Below are 7,172 nucleotides of genomic sequence, written 5' to 3' on the forward strand. Positions count from 1 at the left end.
AGTTTGTTCATGCACGATTCACTGTGCAAAATGTTGACCCTCACGTCCTTTTAATATCTTCTCCTATCACCTTCAAAACTATGCACCCGAGTTTTAAATTCCCTCAGTCTTGGAGAAGATACTTGTTCTTCATCCTATTGATGCGGTAAATGACTTTATAAACCTCTAATATTAATGGTCCATTTAAAAAAAAAAATTCCCGGCCTGTCTGGCATGTTCGTATAACTAAAACACTTTATCACCAAACTCATTCTGTTAAATCCTTTCTCTGCCTTTCAGCGATGGGGGGGGGGAAGAAAAATGGAGGAAGAGTTGCGAGGGGTAGAGGGAAAGGACGTAGCGAATAATGGGCTTGTGGGTGAGAGAGGATGAGAGAGGCGAGGGGGAGGCTGCAAGACTGAGACTGAGGAGGAAGAAAGACTTGATGCACAGAGGAGAGAGGGAGGAGGAGAGAGAGCGAGAGAATTGTTAACGGGATGGAGAGCGGGTGAAGGAGAAACTCATTTGCAACTGATCTCCATGATGTGGGATTCGTTTCTTGTTCCGTAATTCCATGCCAGCTGAGGGAGACTATTCAATCTCAGCATTCACTGAGTAATTCTGCAGCCATTTGATTGGAGAGCTGGAGAAGTGCGAACAGTCTGAAATGCCAAAAGGCCGACGGAACATCATGAACAAATATGGGGTGCTTTTAAATTAACTAGGATTTGATGAAACATTTGTAACTCCGCTGCGTGAGGATTACCATCACTCAATTACATCAAACTTCTTTGCCCAGACGATGGATATTGCACATTGGACAGACGCAAAACTTTTCTTGTGAAATATGCTGTAAATCAAGGCAGGAATTTAATTTTCCATTACCACAATGCTGAAGCCACTCACAATATGTCATGTGGAAAAGATTTTCTTGAAGGGAACAGTGACTTCGGACACATGAGACAGATTCCAATGGGTGAGAGAGTGTGTGTTGATACTGAGCACAGAATTTAGTTAGGGAATGCGGCATCGAGACCAAAACTGTCATGGAGTTTTACCCATCCCCTCAGGCGTGCATGAGAATCTTTTCATATTGATGCGGTCATCTACAGTTCGTAATGAACTCTGCCCAATTTGCAAAAGGAAGCTAGATTTAGTGGAGACGTCTGGATTTGGGGATGGTTTCACTTCTGAGCTATTAGAGGTCTGGCAGCGCGTCGTGGGACAGTCAGCTTCTACACTCTGTGTTTGTCAATTGTTAGCAGTATTTAGTTTGGTCATGCTGCTCTCCATAAAGGGTTCAGCATTTGGGTGATTCATCGTCATTGACAGAGAAAGAAACTTACTATTGAAGAACAGTAAAAAAAGTACACCCCATTTCTTCATTTGAAGCAGCATCTGTGAATTATCCAACAATATTTGTGCCTGTGTCTGTTTGCATCTGTGTGTGTTCATTTTCAGGATATATGTCTCTACAATGTTTTATCTTTTGCAAATCTGAGTTAAGGAAGTTTGTTGATTCCCTCTCCTATAAACACAATTGTCAAAACTTATGGAAGAAGGCATCATTGATTCTCGATAATTTACCATTACTCTTGGCATCTGAAACTCACTGCTCAGGTTCGAGTGAAATAGAAATCTAGTCTGGAGTGCAGGATAAGTGAAGCTAATCACAAATCACCATATACTCTATGCAGTGGGGTAATCTCATGTTGCCACTGGAATTTTGGTTTTCTCCAATGACGTTGTTAAATATCCAGGTAAATTGCCATGGAGTAAATGTAAAATAATTTTGAAATTAGTGTTTGCATTGTATAACATCTAATGAAGATTGTTAGAGCTGTAAGTGTGGGACTTCACAATGTAATCTGCTCTGGTTCTGGGAAGACATTGCAAGTTACGAAGTTTAAGAAAAAAACATTTTCAGCAGCAGCGGGAGCGGTGAATTCGAGGACAGGCGTCTGCTGGGGAGGTGAATTTTCCTCAGAAAGGACTCACCTTGATTGTCAGCCACCACAATATTCAACGGCAGCGGAAACAGTGAGAGCTAGAAGCTCAGTGGAGTGATCGCATTGCGGTCTGCGAAAGTTAGAGATTTGACAAAATTGGAAGGTGAGTAGCTGGGCTCTTTTGTGATCGAAATCAAGGCACACAAATGGTACGTTGCCTTACAGGTGCACGTAGGAAGTGAGGGGTGAAGATGCTGAAGATTTGACGCTAAGAGTATGGCGCTGGAGAAACACAGACTTTCAGGCAGTGTCCGAGGAGCAGGATATTTGAAGTGTCAGGCATAAGCCATTCATCAGGAATGAGGCTAATTCGTGGTGAATGTCTTCGGTCCGAAACATCTATTCTCCTTCTCCTCGGATGCTGTGTGTCAGGCTATGCTTTTGCAGCACCACAACCTTTCACTTCCATGTGCATGAGTCAGGGATGCCTCAGAACAGCTGCACATCATAGTGAACCGGGAGGGTGAACAGGCAGCTGCCGTTGTGCATATATTTACCAGTGATACAGGCAAGCATATGATTGAGGACAGTCTGTCAGAACTTAGGGAGTTAGAGCCAAATCAAAAAGAATGACTCAGGGGTAGTAACATAAGGGTTGTTACAAGTGACACGTGCTAGTCAGAATAGAAATGAAAGAATAGGCAGGATGAATGCATGTGTTGAGACATGGTGCAGGAGGGATACGATCAGACCGTTGGGACATTGGAACAGATTCTAGGGGTGAGGTGTCTATTATAAATCAGTAGGTCTGCAACTAGGCCAGACTGGAATCAATGTCCTGGGTGGTGGGGGAGGGGGTGGCTTTTAACACTGTTGATGGGGATTTAAACTAATGTGGCAAAGAAATGCAAATCAAATGACGAGCTCAGTGGACAGGAACAAAGTAGTATACAAAGTTTTGAACGAGCAGGACAGGAAGTGGAGTCCGGACAACCCTGGTAATTATAGGTCAGCGAGCCTCACTTCAGTTTTGGGTAAGGTGTTGGAAAATGTTATAAGAGATAGGATTTATAATCATCTGGAAAGGAATAATTTGATCAGGGCTAGACCACACGATTTTGTGATGGTTAATAATCGTACTGGGTTTTTCGAGAAGGTGTCAAAACAGGTAGATTAAGGTCAGGCGGTTTACGTGGTCTATATGGATTTCAGTAAGGCGTGTGATGAGCTTTCACATGGTATGCTATTGTAAAAAATAAGGAGCTTCAGAATTGAAAGTGATTTAGCCATTTGGATCAGAAATTGGATGGTGAATGAACACATAGGGTAGTGGTTGACGAGAAATGTTCGTCCTGGAGCTCGGTTTCCAGTGATGTGCTGCAAGGATCTGATTTGGGTTCACTGCTGTTTGTCATTTTGACAAATGACCTGGAGGTGGGTGTAGAAGGATGGATAAGTAAAATTGCAGATGGCAAAAAAGTCGACACAGTTTTGGATAGTGCTGAAGGATGTTTTGGGTTACAGAGGGGCAAAGACAAGATGCAGAGCTCGGCTGGGAAGTGGCAAATGGAGTTTAATGCGGAAAGATGTGAGATAGTTCACTTTGGAAGAAATAATAGGAATGTGGAGTACTGGGCTAATGGTAAAATTCCTGGCGGTCTGGAAGAACAGAGAGATCTCGGTGTCCAGGTGCATAAAACCCTAAAAGTTGCCACCCAGGTTGCTTGGGTTGTTAAGAAGGAATGTAGTGTGTTGGCGTGTTTGGTGGGGGATTGAGTTTCGGAGCCACGGTGTCATCCTTAATGTGTACAAGACACTGGCACAGACGCACCTGGAGTTTTGCGTGCAGTTCTGGTTAGCTCATGATACGAAGGATGTAGAAGCTGCGGCAACGTTTCAGAGACGATTTATCTGGATGTTGCCTGGTATGGAAGGAAGGTCTTATGAAGAAAGATTGAGAGAACTGAGGCTGTTTTCTTTGGAGAAAAGGTTGAGAGGGGACATAATCGAGACATATAAGATAATCAGAGAGTTAGATAAGGAGGACAGTGAGAGTCTTTACTAGCAGATGGTGAAGGCCAGCAGGAGGGAACATAGCTTTAAATTGAGGGGTGATTGATTTAGGACAGATATGGGTGTAGTTTCTTTACACTGAATGTAGGAAGGGCGTCGAACAGTTTGCCTTCAACGATAGTAGATTCACCGAAGTTTAGGGGATTTAAGTGGGCATTGGACATACATATGGATAATAATGGAATTTTGCACGTTAGATAGGCATCAGATTAATTTCGCAGGTCGGCGCAATATCAAGGTCAGAATGGCCTTATTGCTTTGTCATATTTTCTGTTCGGTTACCTTTGTTCCATTGTGAAGTCAATGTGACTCAGGCGTACAGTGGGCATGAACTGGATGAAAAACGCAAAGGGACAGTTAGTCTGACTTGCATTTGTTTTAATGCGAGAGATGTAGTAGGCAAAGCAGATGAACTTAGTGTTTGGATTAATATCTGGGCTTATGGCGTCATTGTTATTACTCAGACTTGGTCAGGGCCAGGCATGATTGGTAGCTAATAGCACAAGATTTAGATGCTTCAGGCGGGATAAAGAGGGAGGTAAAAAGGTGTGGAGGAGTTGCATTCGAGTTCAGAGATGATATCACTGCTGTGCTGAAGGAGAGCATTATGTAGGACACGTACATTGAAACAATATGGGCGGAGCTCAGAAATAGAAAGAGTGTGATAAAAATATTGGCGCTGAGATACAAATCACAGGGTGGTGCTGATCGGAGATTTTGTTTTCCATGACATTTACTGAGATTCACTTCGTGTTAGAAGATTCGATGGAACGAATTTTTTGAGAGCATCCAGGAGACGTTTATGAAGTATTTCAATATTCCAACTGGTGAAGGGGCCACATTGGAACAGGTGTTGGGGACCGATCCTAGAACGGTGGTTGAAGATTCGGTAGGGGATTTATTTGGGAACAGTGCTCACAATTCTTAACTTTTGGAATACTCAGGAACAAAGTTGAGAGTGGGTCTAAACGAAGAGTGTTAAACTGGTGGAAGGCCAATGATAGCAAACTTCTGGAGGATCTGTGAAACATGGATTGAAAGCAGCTGTTTAAAGATAAAAACACACTTGGTATGTGGAAGGCTTTGAAAGAGAGATTGGTTAGAGTGCAGTACAGACATGTGAAAATGAGGGATAGAAATGTCAAGATTACGGGGGATTGGACAGAAAAAAACCCCCATAAAGTCTAGGCGATCGAAAATAGACGAAGCTTTGGAAGAATATTGGGAAAGTAAAATCAATCTGACATAAGCAATTAAGAAAGTAAAAAGGGATATTCAGCAAATAGCGCCAAGGAAAATCGCAAAGCCTTTTATTCATTTATAAGGAGCAAGAGGGAAACTGTAGAAAAGGTTTGGCCCACCCAAGGACAAAAGAGGAATGTTAGGCGTGGAGTCAGGCAAAATGGTTGAGATTCTTAATGAGTACATAAAATTGGGATTCACAAGAATAATGTAATATGACGGATGTTGAGGTTCGGGAAAAATGTTTGAGCACTCTCAGTCAAGTCGGCATAAGGAGAGAATAAATTCGTGTACTCTTAAAGGCACTAAGGTTGAAAAGTCACCATGTCCGGAGGGGATCTGTTACTAAGAGAAGGGAGAGAGAAAATGACTGTAGCCTTAACATATATCTTTGTAGCATCGTTGAACGCGGATGAGGTCCCGCAACACTGGAGAATTGCTAACGGTTGCCCTTGTTTAAGAAGTGTACCAGGGATGATCACCTTAATTATAGATTGGTGAGCCAAAGGTCAGTGTTAGGAGGCTGCTGGAGAAAATACTGAGGATTTGGGATCATTTACATTTGGAAGAAAATCGGCTAACCAGTAAAGTGCCACATGGTTTTGTGCAGCGGAGGTCTGTCTTACCTCCTTAATAAACTTCTTTGAGGAAGTGCCAAAGTTAATTGATGAGGGAAGGGCTGGAGTTGTCATATATTAAATACAGACTTCAGTATGGCGTTTGATAACCTTCCCCATGGTTGGCTGATGGAGAAAGTGAAGTCACATGGATTAAGGATGGAATAGCTACATGAACAGAGAACTGGCTGGGCAGCAGTAGACAGAGTGCAGTAGTGATAGGGTGTTTCTTAAAATAGAAGACTGAGACCAATGTTTTTCCAGAATGATCAATATTGGCACGACAGCTGTTTGAAGATATACAGAAATTATCTGAAGCAAGGTATCGGTGGTCTGATTAGGAAGTGTGCAGATGACACTAAGACTTGTGGAGTAGCATATAGTGAAGGGGACTGTCGGAGAATTCAGCAGAATGCAGATAGTTTGGAGAGTTGGTAAGAGAAATGGTAGATGGAGGTCAATTGGAGCAAATGCGGGGTCATACATTTTGCAAGATCCAATTCAGAAGTAAACCACACTGTAAATGGAAATTATCTGGAAATTTGCTGTACAAAGGGATCTTTGCGTGGAGGTTCATTGTACCCTGAAGGTGGCAACGCAGGTCGATAAAGTGGTCAAGAAGCCATACGGCATGCTTTCCTTCATTGAACCGGGTATCCAGTGCGAGTGTTGCCAGGTGATGTTACCGTTTTTAGGACTGTTGTTTCTCCAGACTTTGCATACTGCGTACAGTTCTGGTCACCACATTGCCAAAAGAGTAAAGATGCTTTGGATATGTTCCAGAGGAGGTTTTCCAGGATGTTTTCGGTTATAGGGGCTGCTAGCTATCAAGATATGTGCAGTAGATTAGGATTATTGTCATTAGAGATATGTGTGGAAATTTCTTTATGCAGAAGGCGGTTGTATGCATTGTCAGCGGTGGTGTTAGAGATGGGCACGATAGCGGTCATCGAAAATGAATCTAGATAGATCCATGAATGGGCAGGGAGCAGTGGGATACAGGTCATTAGAAAATAGGCGACAGGTTTAGATAGAGTATCTGTATCAGCGCAGCATTGGAGGATCGAAGGGCCTGTCTTTGAGAAAGTGCGAGGCGGTGGAGGTAGAAAGAGAGTAAAGTTGGAATTGGTGAGAGACAGAGTAGGACAAGAGAGCGGGAAGGGCGGGAGAGAAAGAGAAGGAGAGAGGCCAGAGGGAGTCAGATGCGTTGGTTGCGAGGGAGGGTAAGCAAGAGCGAGTGGAGAAATTGACAGGGAATATGAGAGTCGAATGTGTGTGTGGGGTGAATGACAGAGTGACAGAGACTGGAAGT

At 43.1% G+C, this 7,172-nt stretch overlaps 1 pseudogene; it reads left to right on the forward strand.

The window, feature by feature from the left end:
- Nucleotides 1–523: 523 nt before the first annotated feature.
- LOC122562439 lies at nucleotides 524–1,294 on the forward strand (annotated as a pseudogene).
- Nucleotides 1,295–7,172: the final 5,878 nt, after the last annotated feature.

Source organism: Chiloscyllium plagiosum, chromosome 25 (assembly GCF_004010195.1).
Source record: "Chiloscyllium plagiosum isolate BGI_BamShark_2017 chromosome 25, ASM401019v2, whole genome shotgun sequence".
NCBI lineage: Eukaryota > Metazoa > Chordata > Chondrichthyes > Orectolobiformes > Hemiscylliidae > Chiloscyllium > Chiloscyllium plagiosum.